Source organism: Benincasa hispida, chromosome 9, assembly GCF_027475165.1.
Source record: "Benincasa hispida cultivar pf3 chromosome 9, pf3_genome.v1.1, whole genome shotgun sequence".
Lineage (NCBI taxonomy): Eukaryota > Viridiplantae > Streptophyta > Magnoliopsida > Cucurbitales > Cucurbitaceae > Benincasa > Benincasa hispida.
The window spans coordinates 8,525,934-8,541,683 of NC_143486.1; the positions used below are offsets into that span (position 1 = coordinate 8,525,934).

A 15,750-nucleotide genomic window follows, 5' to 3' on the forward strand; every position below is an offset into this window, starting at 1 on the left:
AGAGGAGCTTTACCTAACTAAGCATAAAAAATGTACAGGAATTTTAATATATCTGTTCATGAAATGTTTTCAAGACTTTCAAAGCTATTATGATATGTTTGATATTTTTATTATCCATGAGCTTAGTAAAAAGCATGTTTAAGCCCTAACATTATGTAAATGTTTTTAGTTGCTATTCATTTTATGCATCTTTAAGTATATATATGTTTATAAATGTTTACTTCAAATAGTCACTCACCGGACATTCTAGTTCATGTTTTTAATGGTTTTCTTTTTTTTCTTGTAGATGAAGAGTTTCGGGTGCTTAGCCTACACACGATCAAGTTGCCCTGCTTTAAAAGACTTAAACTCCATGCTGGTGCATGTTTGTTTATAGTTGGACTTAATGAATTTCTGTTTAGAGATAGATGGAAATGTAGGTTTACAGGTTGGCAGTAGATGTCATAAGAGGGTTGATGTCTGTTGTCCTCACGCCTTTTCTTAGGAAAAGAGAGTAACTTGGGAGGGGGTGTGACATGAGGTTAGAAAGATTGATAGTTATGAGCCTAGAAATCTCGACATAACTCATGGGAACTTAACAATGGGAGAGTTAGTTAACGATGGTTTTGTTTATCAATGTCATTTCTTGGTCAAATCATACGAGTCGGGACCTGATAAAAATATGACAATGTTTTTCATCATCAACCAACTACAAGTTTGAGTTTGATTTTACATTTCTAATTGCATTTTTTGTATTTATTAAAAGTGATTTTAGATGATTAAAAGTAGTTTTTGGAATGATTTTAAAAATGATATGATTTGTAACCCTCTAAAACATGTTATTGTTATTTTTTTTTTATTATTATTATTTTTTTTTTTTTGGATTAGAGTCAAAACTAAACCACCTCAAAAGTTGTGGATTGGTGACGACAAAATTGGGCACAACACTGGACATGACTAAAAGGGGCCTCATGGGTGGTTCATAAATTGCAGGTGGTGAACCAACATCCTTCTCGGTAATTTTTTCCTACAAATTTGCATAATTTAACAAGTATTTATTTTATTAAAAAAAACATTTATGGTGTTTTTGCATTATATTTATGTGTTTTTGTTTTTATTTTTAAGGAATGACGTTGTTCAACTATAAACAGTGAATTGTGTTCATGGGAAGAATAGTTATCGTCGAGATTGGATTGTTCGTGACTATAAAATTGGTCAAGTTTTGATTTGTGCTACTTGATAATTTGTTTGTTTGTATGTTTTTTTCTTAATTAAAAAAAATCTTCCAGTTTGATCACTGATTTATGTGTGTTTTGTAGTTTCTATGTTTTGATTAATAGAAACACGAAAAAATTATCAAAGTTTTATGATGAAATGAAGGAGGAAATGAATCTACACTTCTTCGATAGTGATCCAATCATGGAAAAAGATAACATCATCTCAACAAAACTAGACATTAATGCAAATAATTGCAACTTCAAATCTTTAGTAGTAAGTTTAAACACAATTTTCAAAATCTAAAAATTAAGGTCCGTTTGATAATGTTTTCATTTTCCATTTCCTGTTTTTGTTTCTCATATTTCAAGAAATGGACTTATTTGATAAATGTTCTTATTTTTTGTTTTTAAAATTTAAGAAACGTTTCTAAAAATAGACAAATTTGAATGAACTACAAAAAAATAGTTTCTACCCGCTCTAATTCTATTTTATTAATTTATGTTTCCCTAAAGTTTAATAACATGGTTTGGCTTCTATCCTGGAAGTCAATTTGACTCCTTGTGGCTTTGAAACGTATTTCTTGCGTTTCTTAACCTTAAATTTAAAAATCTATTTATATATTATTTTAGTTTTCAATTTTAAATTTTGCAATATCCACATTATGTATTATTTTAATTTCAGTTTTTACTTTTATTACATTTAATACTAGTTACAATTTTACAGTATATATAATTTTATCACTTAAACATTCAATAACTTTAACCATGAATCAATGATCGTTGAAGATATATAGAATTTGCAAGACAACTTGTAGAGTAATATAATTGAGTTAGGTGTAAGTTGAAATAATTGAAGACATTACTATTGTCTTTAGTCAAAATAATTTACAAATGACTCACCTGAGAGATAACATTGTCGATCAAATTTGGGTAACATTTGAAAGATAGATACAGTTTTGTTATTATTTTTAATTGTGCATCGAAGCTTATTTGTATTAAATGATATAAACTTTTGATAATTTTTTTAATATTTAATGTATGACATTATTATAAATATTAAAGAAAATAGATGTTTATTAGATGCTCATGCTTAGTGTCCATTGACCATGTGTCATGCCCCCATTTTCCAAAGTGATCCATATTCCATATGCCTTGTAAAATACTCAAGTGTCCATGTAAACACATTGGGCAAATTCTATACAAATTGGAGAAAGTAGAGAAATTTGAAATTTTTCTTTTTTCTTATTTTGTTAATTTATTTTCTTTTATTTATTTTATTATTATATTATATTTATTTTAATATTATATTTTATTACCATTCGTGTTCTTGTTGTACTCCTCAAATTCACAACACGTTATTAGCACGAGCTTCTTTCATTTCACCTGCTGAAGATAGATCCAAAAGGTATGTCAGTTTTTCCCTCTTCGTTATAATTAACAAATTAAATGTTGTTTTACATATTTGATATGTATTAAATTTCTAATATAAATATAATATTTTGTAATAGTGAAACTATAAAAATATTATAAAATTAGAATTTGTAGCATTTGATATTAATGGTAATAATTATTTGTCATTAGTGCTTGATGTCAAAATACACCTAGATGTCATAAAAATGTGATCATGAGAAAACAGTTTTTCTTCCTAAAATTCGTTGTAAATGGATGCACTTAAGACTCCAAAATTTTAAATTAATATGTTAGAGAAGACATTTTTCTACATTCCAGATATGCTCCTACAGTAGTAATGTCGAGAGAAATATTTTAAAAGTATTCTACACTCATCTGATGTCTTCTCGTGGCCGAACAAAATAACGAGTTATTTATGAAAAATCATGAATCTCTACCAATCAGAACGACATCATTCCCTGAAGTGAATGTTGTGAATTTTAATAATAATCGTGGTCAAGGTCATGGTCACATCGAGGTGTGACCGTGGCAGAGAAAGAAATAATTATTATTTTCATGGTAGTCATTTTAATCATTCAAATTTCAAAAGAACCACGCAAAATGATGATCACAATGGAAAAGTTCCACAGGATAACAGTTCAAAAAGTGTTGAAAATAAATATTTTCAATGCGAAATGACTGGGTATTGGTCATATACATGTCGTACGTCAAAACACTTAGTTGATTTCTATCAAGTCTCCCTAAGCGAAAAAGAAAAAAATGTGAAAGCAAATTTTGTACAAATGACATTTGACCCATCCCATATGAAAAAAAAAATTTGAATATGGCTGACTTCTTTCAATCTCCTGAAGAGAAAATTGACAGAATTGATGGAACATCAAATGTTTCATTTAACTTTGAAAATATCTGGACTTAATGTTGTTTTTTCATCTCCATATTTTTTTCCTCGTAATAGATGTTAACCTTTGTATATTCCAAATGTTGTTTTTCTTATTATAGTTATTTTCTTTTATGAAAAAATCTTGATCATTTTCATATGTTGGGTGACTCGAAAATGAGTAAAGAAGATCTATGCTAGGCAGACAGTGCAACTACACATACAATACTTACAAATAAAAAATATTTTTCCAAATTGACAATGCTGGAAGCAAAAGTCAATACGAAATCAAATTCTACAAACCTAATTGAAGATTTTGAAAAAGCAAATATTATTTTTCCTAATTGACAATGCATTGTCCTCTAGTCAATTAAAGATAAATGTATTTATTTTTAAAGATATACGTTGTAACAGTTATCATATTGAGACCAATAGTAAGAAAAATGTGGAATATCTATATATCATATCCACTGTCTTAAATGAAAAATGTATATTGGAAGAGTTGTCTGTTTTATCTTCTTGATTATATTATACTCATATACGAGTAATTGAAACATATGCAACAATGAACCTGAAGTTCATAAATCTAGACATATTTACAATTTGGCATATGACTAATTGGGTCATCCAAAATCTATAATGATGAGAAGAATTATTGAGAATTCAAATGGATATCCATTGAAGAACCATAAGATTCTTCAATCTAATGAACTATGTGATGCTTGCTTTGAAAAAAAATTGATAATTAGACCATCACAAGCTAAAATGAGGACTAAATCACCTACATTTTTAGAACAAGTGGACCATTTAGTTATTTTATGATATTAATAGATGCATCTAGCAAATGGTCACACATGTGCTTATTATCAAGTCAAAATACTGCATTTGCAAGATTACTTGCTCAAATAATTAAATTAAAAGCACAATTTCCTGATTATACAATTAAGAGCATTGTCTTGATAATGATAGTGAAGTTACATTCCAAGCTTTTGATAATTATTGTATGTCAATTGGAATAAGTGTTAAACATCTTATAGCTCATGTTCATATACAAAATGGTTTAGCATGATCAGTCATTTATTTACTCCCATTTTAAGCCAACTTTATTTCCAACCATCTTGACTTCCTTGCCAAAATCATCTTACCATGGTCCTATAAGGTGTTTTTCATATAATCACTTATATATCTATTAGAATTTTGTTTTTCCTCTTTAGGCACGTTACATGAAGAAGCAAAACATAACGCTTTACTCAAACCACCAATCTCTAATACCACTAGAATGATTATGACTTACTAATCCATTCAAAATTCCCCTTAAGGCATATGACTTCAATATGTAGCAACCTTTAATAAAATCATAGTCTCTCATTCTTCCCTTTCATAATCCTAAGGGAACTTTAAGTTTGTACCTATGTACATATCTTGTGAAAGAATTTGTTGTGATACCACCACTCTTTACCATTGCAAAACATAATATTGTTTCTTATAACCATTTCATAAGACAAGGGGCGAACCCGAAGGCACTTGGGAATAGGCGTAGGTATAGGCATAAGCATAAGGGGCAAACCCAAAGGTACGCTTTCATAGGTCAACCCTGGAGAGACACAGTCATAAGCATAAGTGGTAACCCCAAGGGAACACCATAACATAGGCATAAGGTATGAACCTAAAGACTCACAACATGCAATATGCATAGCCCGATAAAAACTCTGACAATCACTATCAATCTCACATAGGCATAAGCATACAATCAAAGTCTTAAATCATGCTTAGGGATTAGAACGGTCTCATGATTAATCCATCAATCAAACACTGCAACAATACAAAATATCGAAATTCCATAGCATAAACATAAGCTTCCATACTCCCCACCAATTCAAAACACACGACATAATATTTCAACCCAAAATAGAAACCAATTCTTAACACATACTTGAGTTCGAGGGCAAACCAGCAGTAGGTAATTTACCTGAATTTAGGCCTAAACATTGTTATTCAAGCAAACCAACCCTTCTAGTTTCCACATATTTTGAATCAAATTCTAAAGCATAAACCATAAATTAATTTTTAACATTTAGCTTCATATTCTAAATCACAAATTTATTCTACAAAAATTTAAACTACTTACCCAACACGTGGTTTGTTCCAAAACCATTTCAAAACATCAATCAAGCAACCCAACCTAACATATGCCACAACTAATGATTATGAACTTAGATTACAACATCCTTCAAATTCCAATTGACCATAAAACCTCAAATCCTTACCAAAATCTTGTTGAAATCAGTCTTGAACTTACTGGATAGCATCCCAATACTTTCCAAAAACTCCAATCTAACCTTCAAACACAAAGATCAAAAGTTTTTAAGCAAAAAACTTGTTGGGCAATCAAGAACACCAATCCCAAAAATTAACCCAAATATCCAACAAAAGGGTCCTACACCTTGAATGCTTATCAAAATTGCCCAAATTCGATCCCAAACTCCGTTGGACAGCTTGCTTAATAATCTCAAATTCCTAAATCCAATATCCAAAAAATTGTGGGTAATTTAAATCTTGGACCAAAACTTAAACCATATCAATAGGCATTCTAAAAACAATCAAACCCTTCAAGAGAGGCCATGAAAACTCACCGAAATCGATCTTTGAAACTGCCAGACAACATGCTTTTACCTACGAAACTCCTTCCAAAAACGAATCAGAATCTGACCAAAGTGGGTAAACATTAAATTAGGCCAAACACAATGGGCATTCAACATCCAACCATGGAAACTCAACAAAACTTCTAAAATCTAACCCAAATCCCAAGTCCAGTGAAACAACTTACGGCGGCGGCGCAGGGCAACGTTGGCGGAATGCAAATCAGTGTGTGGAGAACGGCAGGATCGGCGACAAGATCTCAATACCACCAACGATTAACTGGGGGGCGGCGACCGAATGGACTTGCATCTGCCCGACAACCCAATCTACTGACGCTAACAGCGTGATTAAATGGCGATTCGGGGATGCGGCGGTGATTTCGTGTGGCCCGGAGAGGTGGCGTGCGGTGAGCCTAGGCGGCTCGTGAAATAGGACTGAGAGATTTTCCTTTCTCTTTCTATTGTGTGTGCGTGAAAGTAAAAAAGAGAAGAAGGGATGGGGCTTTTTGTGGCTGAAGATGAAAATTAACCCTTTTAAGAGATATATATATAACCATCCACCTAAGGTAAATTTAATTTCTTACCTAAATGGAGAATATATTAAAGAAATAGAATATATTTCATTAAAGTTTTTTTACATTCATGATCTTAAATGTTACTGTACAACGGATTTGTTCGAAAGATAACTTGGTAGCTTATTTACAAAAATATTATCTACCGTAACCTTTGAAAAATTGGTACACAACGTTGAAATATGGCAACTCAGAGATCTCAAATGATGTTTTCATGACAGGAGTAAATATATTGTATCTTTTTTAAGAATATTAGATTATATGGAATATGTACTCTAGTAAATATAGTGATGTTCTCTAGTGAAGGATTTAGGATTTTTTCCCAATGGATTTTTTTCTAATAAGGTTTTAACCAGACATATTTCATATATATATAATTGGCATCTAAGGAGGAGTATTATAAATATTAAAAAAAATAGATGTCTATTAGATGCTCTGTCCATTGACCATATGCCCTAATTTTTCAAAGTGTTATCCATGTGTCTAGTAAATAGCATCCATGTAATCCTAGTTGCCAAATTGCCTATAAATAGTGGCATTGGTAGGTTTTGAAAGACGCACATTGGGCAAATTCATTACAAATTGGAGAAAGAGGAGAAATTTGAGAATTTTCTTATTTCTTATTTTGTTATTTTATTTTATTTTATTTTATTTTATTTATATATTATGTTTTATTTATTTTAATATTTGTTTATTTTATTATTATATTATATTTATTTTAATATTATTTTTTTTACCATCTGTGTTCCTGTTGTGCTCTTCAAATTTATAACAGAAACATATCTTTTTAATTTTTTATTATTATTAAAAAGAAACAAGAAACAGTTATCAAAAAAGTTTCTATTTTTTTTTTTTCAAGAAATAGGAAACAAGAATAGTTATCAAACATATTCCTATTTCTAGTTCTTAAAAATTAGGGAAGAAAAAACAAGAAACGAAAAATAGGAAATAGGAAACAAAAAACAAAAACGTTATCAAACAGGCCTAAGTGGTTACAATTTTTTTTTTAATGTTTTCAAGAGAAAACAATTCATTATCTTTTGCAATATTGGGTTCAACAAATTCATTATCTTTTGCAATATTGGGTTCAACAAACCGTCTTTTTATTATTTGTTTCTTTTTTTTTTAATATAACATAAATGAAAACTCTCATGCTTATGCTGATTTTTTAATCTTCAGTAGTAATTATATATGATTATATTGATTTTTAAATTTATAAAAGCATCTCTTTTGTTATTTTACTTGTTAAATGAGTATCTCAATAAATGTCTAACCTAATATGTTATGTATTTAATTTGTCAATAAATTTGAATTCTTATTAAATGATGAATCCAACTTTATTATCTAGGTATGTTATTTTTTTGTCCTTTCTTACAATAAATCAATATAACAAAAAAATTTACATATGTTTTTAAATTGCCATTTTTATTTCATAAGAGTTATAAGTGATATTCATATATTTGACTTTTAACTAGTGTATCACTATAAAAACTAAGCATAGTTGAATTGATATAGTACTTTATATTATCAATATTATGTCAACATAAACATAACTTAGTCATCATTGATATTTATTCATCCTCTTGAAATAAGAAGTTCAAATTTTCATATTTATATTGTATTAAAAGAAAAAAGCTTAAACCCAATATAGAGTTAAACCATTCAATAGTCAGTGAAAACTTAACTAATAAAATATATTAATACTATCAGTTATTTTTAAGTTATAGTTAAATAAAATTAAGTTAAAATTTTATGGTTAAAATTTTGGCACACCACATAAATACAAACTAAAAAAACAAAATAACACAAGAATATGAAAAAATAATAATAAAAACAACAAAATAAGAAATACAAGAATTTACTTGAAAATTGCCAAAACCAGAGAAAAATTACGATTCATTAGAGAGAAATTTACCTCATCAATCCCAATTACAACAATAGCCTCTCAAAATTTTTGTATTTCTTACACCTTTTTCTCCGTTCTCACACTAGAGAATAGAAAAAGAAAGAAAAAAAAAAAACTAGAGTTAACACTCCCCATAAACTCAATTTATAGCAACTAGTTAGAGGTTCATGCAATATACTTCGTTCAAAATCTTTAGAACATAAATTTTTAAAATCTAATTGTATCTCTTCATCCAACAAAATCTAATTGAAGACTTTCATAAAATCTAATTTATAATTTCACATTCATAAAATTTAATTGTATCTCTTCATCCAACAAAATAGAATTTCAAATTCGCTTCATTTGATCACATTTCAATGTTTTTCTTACGAAGAATAAAAAATTTTAATTTTTATTTGAAGACTTTAAACTCTCTAATAAAATAAAGTTGGGGGAAAGAAAAACGGAATATACATATTTATTATGTGGAAAATGTGCAGGTAAGAGAGCATGGAATTATTATGTGAAGAACTCGTTTTAAATTTTAATTTATTAATGCTTTATCAACAAAAATTAAGAAAGAAAAGATATTAAAAAAAAAAGTAAATGTAAAGGACGTGGGAACAAGATAAGAATTGTTGAAAGATGTAACAAAAAAAAAAGGGATAAAATTAAATGAAAAAGAAAAAATATGAGTCCACCAGTTCTTTTAATCTGAAAAAGAAACCTTTTGTGAATATTATGGTTTCTTTCAGAGAACTTCTCAATAGGTATTGGATAATCATCGATCGTCAGCGATAACAATCAAATGCCTTAAAGAATGTGGAGTGAACAAACAGTTACAATCTTTGTCTACACCTATAGGCGTCGTTTTTAATGGCAAAGAAGAAGACATCAAACTCTACCATTCTGTTCTTACTAATAGGATTGAACTTTTTCGAGTAACGCCTCTTTGGACACCAAAATCCATTTAAAGTTAATTACTTCTACTCTAAATTCATTCAATCAATTTTTCAATTTATTATTTTTTTCCTTATAATTTTGTTATTGAATCTACTACTCATGAATGAATAAATTTATAAGTAGTATAAATGACTGATTAAATATATAATATTTGAATATAACTTAAGAATGAATTTAATATAACTTATGGGTCTAATATAACTTATGAATGAATTTAAGCTCTCCTTCACTAACTTATGAAGATTAATAAACCAATGTGTAACCGAATGATTTAATTACATTTAACATTTATTCTCCATCTTATTGTAAAATCCTTTTTTAATATAACATTAAGGTAATAAAGATTTGAAAATACGATCTTGATGGAGGTAGTATACGTATATCACTTAACTATGCTCTTAGCTGGATTTCATTTTATAAATTACAAGTAAGAAAATTTATAGAATCATATTTTTATTATGCTCTTTTTATAAAAAGAAAATAAAGAAATACTTCTAAAAAAACTAGGTTAACTTCCAACTTAGGTTGCATTTTGAGTTCATGAATTTATTATTATTTTCATACTGATGTGGCATATTGTTACACCCCGTTACTCTCTTTACCTAAGAAGAGGCGTGAGGACAGCAGACATCAACCTTCTTGTGACATCAACCCTCTTATGACATCACTGTCAATCTGTAAACCTACATTTCCATCTATCTCTAAATAGAAATTCATTAAGTTCAACTTTAAACAAACATGCACTAGGGTGGAGCTTAAGTCTTTTGAAGCAGTGGCAACCTGATCGTGTGTAAGCTAAGCACCTGAAACTCTTCAACTACCTAGGAAAAAGAAAACCATTGAAAACATGAGTTAGAATGTCCAGTGAATGACTATTTAAAGTAAGCATTTATAAACACATATACTTAAAGATGCATAAAATGAATAGCAACTAAAAACATTTACATAGTTTCAGGGTTTAAACATGTTTTTCACTAAATTCATAATAAAAATATCAAACATATCATAATAGCTTTGAAAACGCTTTATGAACAAACATATCGAAAATCTTGTACCCTTTTTAATCTTAGTTGGGTGGAGCCCCTCATGCTCACACTCCCAATGTCGAAACCTTAATTGAGATAGAATTCTACATCACCAACAGCGTCGTTAATAATCATACGTGCACGTAGAGGTCTTCCCTGGTTACTTCCATCTCCTTTAGCATTATGGTGAAGAACAACCCTATATGTTTTCGTCTCCTTCGGTAACAACGAACATCCCCAAAAGGCAAAGCATCCCAGCACACGGCCCAAAGCCTTTATGTATACTACGGTGGGTCCCAAAGACCTTTCCAGATACCTTCTGTCCTAATCCTTCGGTATCAATATCTTCATTGCAACAATCCAGGGTACAAGGTTCATATCTTTTTACAAAGCATGGTTTTAAACATCATTTTCCATACTCAAGTCATCATAATAAAAACTCGAAAGGTCATTGTCATCAAACCACAAAAATAGAATTTCAACTTTCATAAAATCTCATAATAGCGTGGTTGTAAGAAAAACATAGAAATTATATTCAAAAAATTCAATTACATTGTCATAGTCAAGCAGGATAAACCATTTAAAAACAAGTCATCAAATCCAACTGAGAGCATTTAATTTTCTAAAACGTTTTGTCACTCACAAAGCTAAACCATTTGATAACACAACATAAAATCTAATGGAAAGCATTTAGTTTTCTAAAACATTTGTCACTCACAAATCCTCAGACTTATAAGCTTTGCCTACACTCATTCGGCCTGAGACTCAAATACAAAATTTGGGTTATACTTTTACCGTTTAAATTGTTCCAACCCCTAGAAAATAAATCTCGAGACCTCAAATCATACTTAAAAACACCTTAATTATCCTAAAATTACAAAGTCAACCTGAAAGTCTAATTTGATGACGGACAATAAATGACAGTCAGACTTCATCTTCAACCTCCCACTTCAATTTCGGCTCTGTTTTCCAGCAGCACTTTCAGACTTAAATTCATCAAATTCCAGCCAAAAAAAAAAAAAAACTTTCATTAACGTTTATATACCTTTTACCTATAATTAGAATCAACTAACCTCAAAATTTGGGTGTCCGATTTGCTCTAAAACTCGCGGAATCGACAAAACACTCCACTGCTCTGTTTTGACCGAATTCCTGAGTAGCTTCGAATTTCCTATGAATTCATCAACTTCCAACTAAAATTAGCAAAAAATACTTCATAAAAAATTTTGGAAACCGTCTTAAATTAATGCCTCAAATTTAAGCTTCTGATTCCTTTTCTACAGCCTGGTATTCTCAAAACACTGCAGCTTGCTCAGGTTTGTCCGAAGATCTGATCATCTTTTGTTTTCCTATCATTCCAGCTGTTTCCAATCAGAATTAACTCAACTATCCTTCATAAGAATTGTTAAGGATTGTGTTGACTAGCTTACCTCCAAATTTCAGATCCTAAATCGTTTTCTACAGCTCGAAATCTTCAAAACACTGAAATTTGCTCAATCTTTCCGAACAGCAGACTCACCTCAAATTTTTCCCTGTTTTCACCATCTCCTTCAACACCGAAAGCTCCGGTATTTCCCGAAACACTTCTCCACTCAACCCTCTATTTTTCCTGAAAGAAATTGAAAGGTTTGCTTCAGAAAATGGTTATCACTGACTTAGCAAAACGCTCTTCTTTTTTTTTTTTTTCTTCCTTATCCCCTTCTCTTTATTTATTTATTTATTTAATATTATTATTATTTATTTACTTACTTATTTATTATTATTTATTTATTTCTCCTTTTTTCTTTTTAATTTATTCCTCTTTAAATTTCTTTTCATTTTCTAAAATTCCATTTTCTTCCATTTTCTTCCTTTTCTCTTTTTTGTTTCCAAACTAAGCCTTAGCTTTAATTATCCTTTAATTAATAATCCTGACCTTAAACCATATTAATTACTTTAATTCCTTCCTTAGGAGGATTCAAGACCAAGGGCTTACAAATATATATTAAATTTTGAGATTTTTTTATTTTTTGACAATGTGTATGGACTATGGTAGAGGAATTTAACTTGTAAGCTCAAAGTTAATAGTATAATATTTATGTCAGTTTAAATATGCTCTTAATATTATGTATTTGATTTTTGATATTTTAGCTCGCAGTCTCCATCTGTTGGACTTTATAAGTTATGATTTGGTCCCGATTTTAAAAGATTATATATTGACTCAAATTAAAACAAGCTTGGCCCGTAGTTTCAAACTGTGTTGAAACACATGGGTCACTCCATGTTTGGCCTATTTTTTAACTACATTACTAAATTTGCCTATTTTCTTTAATCACCCGTCGGATAATTATTTAATTTTTAAAATTTAAGTTTATATCCCTAATTATCACGTCATAAAAAGGAATATCGTGACTAAATAATGATTTTCGGATACACTTTTTGATTTTACGTTGGCATTAGCATTGTAGTGCATATTTCAATCTTGAATACAACGACGTTCTATCTTCTTTCTTGTTTTCATCATCCTGTTTCGTCGATTGTAACGTATTTGACGAGAACTATTCAAACAAGTTTTATTGTTACGTCAATGACTTTCCATAAAAAATGAGAGATGGTTTGTTTTGAAATGAAGTTTCCATTTCAATTTTCTTTTAATAGTAAAATACTATCTTTTTATGGAAAGGTGTGTGCTTTAGGGAACTCTTCGTTTTTCGTAAAGATAAATGAACTTAAATATTTATGGAAATCTTAGTCTGTTTTGATTATTTGGAAAATAATAATAATTATTATAATAAGAATAATAAAGAAAAATGGAAGTTTAGACCTGAGGGATAAATGGACCTAATATTAAAGTAGTGTATGTACATACCCCAATAACATAACATGTGTAGTATTTGCATAACAGTGAAAAGAGAATGAAGAACTTTTAAATTTATACCAACAACCAGATTTTTCAAGGTAATTATTTTTTAAAAAAAGGTCTATTTGAGGAAGAAATTAAACGTGCAAATAATTAATTTTCAAAATATAAAAAGATTTATAAAGTACAAATTCCTACAATTTACTTATTTTTTTAAATTTAAAAAAGAAAAGTATAGTTGAAGAAATTTGTAAAAGAATTAAATGCATATAAAGTTTTATATTGAGAGCAACATAAATGCAAAGGAGCAGAGGTAACAAGTGTTTGTTTGGTTTGTAATAGTGTTCATAGTATATTATTATATATAGGCACATGTGACTATGTTTTGCTTTTTAGATAATTGCATAGATTTAACCATCATCTCCTTTTCCAAAACAAATATGTTGTTTTACTTTTTTAAGCTAAACTTTAATTTAGAGAGAGATATTTTATTTTATTTTATTTTATTATGAAACTTATTTCATTTCTTTGGTAGAAAAAGAAATATGAACAAATTGTTGGATATTTATCAAATATATATTGTACATATTCTCTTGATTTAATATTTTTATTATTTCTTTTCAATATTTAAAGGTCTATTTGGTAGATAATTTTTTTAAAAAATAAAGAATTCAAGAAAAATAAAATTGTATTTTATATTTTCATATATGTGTTTGGTAGTTGAATCAAAAAATAAATTTCAATTTGAACATTTTGTTTTCAAAATATGTTCGATATTATATTTATAAACCATAAAACTAATTACAGTTACTAAACTATTAGGTTAAATATAAACTATATAAACTATTACTAATTAATTTATGAACTTGGTCTATGTTAAAATATTTGTATAATTACATAATATATTATATATTGGTTAAAATATTATTTTGGTCTCCATACTTTCAAGTTTGTTCAATTTTAGTCCTTGTGCTTTCAATTGTCCAATTTTAGTTCTCATACTTTTAATAAATCTTAAATTTAGTCCCTCAAAATTAATTTTTTTCAAAATTAACTAAATAATAATAATAATTTTCATGTTAGGTGAGAATATGTTTTCAAAATTTATATCAAAAAATTATAGATGACAAAAAAATACATATTAAAAAGTTAACAATAAACTAATATTGAATACTAAATTTAAGATTTATTGAAAGTACAAGGATTAAAATTGGACAGTTGAAAATATAGAGAATAAAACTGAACAAATTTCAAAGTATAGAGACTAAAATGGTATTTTAACCTTATATATTATATAATAAATAATTTAATTTAACAAAAATAATGGAGTTTATAACATAAAAGTATGAAATACTATATTTGTTATTGTTTTTATCTTTTCTAATATATAATTTTATATTTCAAAATTTCAAATTTAAATTCTGGATACATCCAAAATATAAAAAATGTTACTTTCAAAATTTACATTGTTTGAATCATAGAATTTGAAAACGATTTTCAAAAATAGAATTTAAATTGTCTACCAAATACAACAGTAACATAAAAGATATATTAATAAAACAAATATATATGTATAGAGTCTACGACATTTTTCCTAAAAGCCCAAAAATGATTAAAAAAAATAATACTATTATAAATATTATGATAATAGATATCGCCTACCAATTTATATATAAATAGTCGTATTTTGTGGATTTTAGAAGCAATTCTCATTATTACCCACCTCAAAACTTTACCAACTAAATTCTTTCTTATTTTGATAACCTTATCGCCTCCATAATTAACCAATTACAAGATTGCTTTTGGGTTAAGTAAAAATTAATGAATTGGGCTTCATGTTTTGTCTCTATAAATGACAAAATCCAACATTTATTTAGTTCATAACACATTTCTTTTCCATATATGGATTACAATTTATGGGAAGTTCCATTATTCTACTTTTGTTTCATAAATTTTAAGATAATTAATTTCTCTATACCACGAGCTCCAATTGTTTTTTCTATTAGAAGTAAGTATTAAAAATATGTCGATTTTTTCTTCTTTCTTATAATTAATAAATTTAATGTTATTTTGTATATTAATATCTATTAAATTTCTAATATAAGGACGATATTTTACGATAGTGTTGCCATGACCATTCTCACAAAATTAGAATTTGTCGCCCTTGATATTAACGACAATAATTATTTGTCATGTGTGCTTGATGCCGAAATCCACCTGGATGCTATGAATCTTGGAGAGACTATTAAAGAAGAAAATACGACATCTAGCTAGGAAAAAACAAAAGCTATGATTTTCCTTTGTCATCATCTCCATGAGGGATTGAAAATGGAGTATCTTACAA

The 15,750-nt window shown here is 28.4% G+C and overlaps 2 long non-coding RNA genes across 15 annotated transcripts; both read right to left on the reverse strand.

The window, feature by feature from the left end:
- Positions 1–2,250: 2,250 nt before the first annotated feature.
- LOC150033616 (uncharacterized) lies at positions 2,251–6,642 on the reverse strand. 12 transcript variants are annotated; one of them, XR_016531724.1, is made up of 6 exons: positions 6,311–6,642; positions 6,117–6,188; positions 5,927–6,000; positions 5,751–5,822; positions 5,612–5,665; positions 2,251–2,582 (listed from the first exon to the last, which is right to left on the reverse strand). It is a non-coding gene; the product is annotated as an uncharacterized LOC150033616 (long non-coding RNA). The 12 variants fall into 12 exon arrangements; XR_016531720.1 differs by having other exon boundaries at positions 2,504–2,582; positions 5,751–5,817; XR_016531718.1 differs by lacking the exon at positions 2,251–2,582 and adding an exon at positions 4,808–5,077 and having other exon boundaries at positions 5,751–5,817.
- A 3,430-nt stretch (positions 6,643–10,072) lies between these two features.
- On the reverse strand, positions 10,073–12,258 carry LOC120085109 (uncharacterized). Of its 3 annotated transcripts, none has more exons than XR_016531823.1 (4): positions 11,998–12,252; positions 11,641–11,916; positions 10,598–10,947; positions 10,073–10,363 (listed from the first exon to the last, which is right to left on the reverse strand). It is a non-coding gene; the product is annotated as an uncharacterized LOC120085109 (long non-coding RNA). The 3 variants fall into 3 exon arrangements; XR_016531825.1 differs by lacking the exon at positions 10,598–10,947 and adding an exon at positions 11,455–11,529 and having other exon boundaries at positions 11,998–12,250; XR_016531824.1 differs by lacking the exon at positions 10,598–10,947 and having other exon boundaries at positions 11,998–12,258.
- Between the last annotated feature and the right edge of the window lie 3,492 nt (positions 12,259–15,750).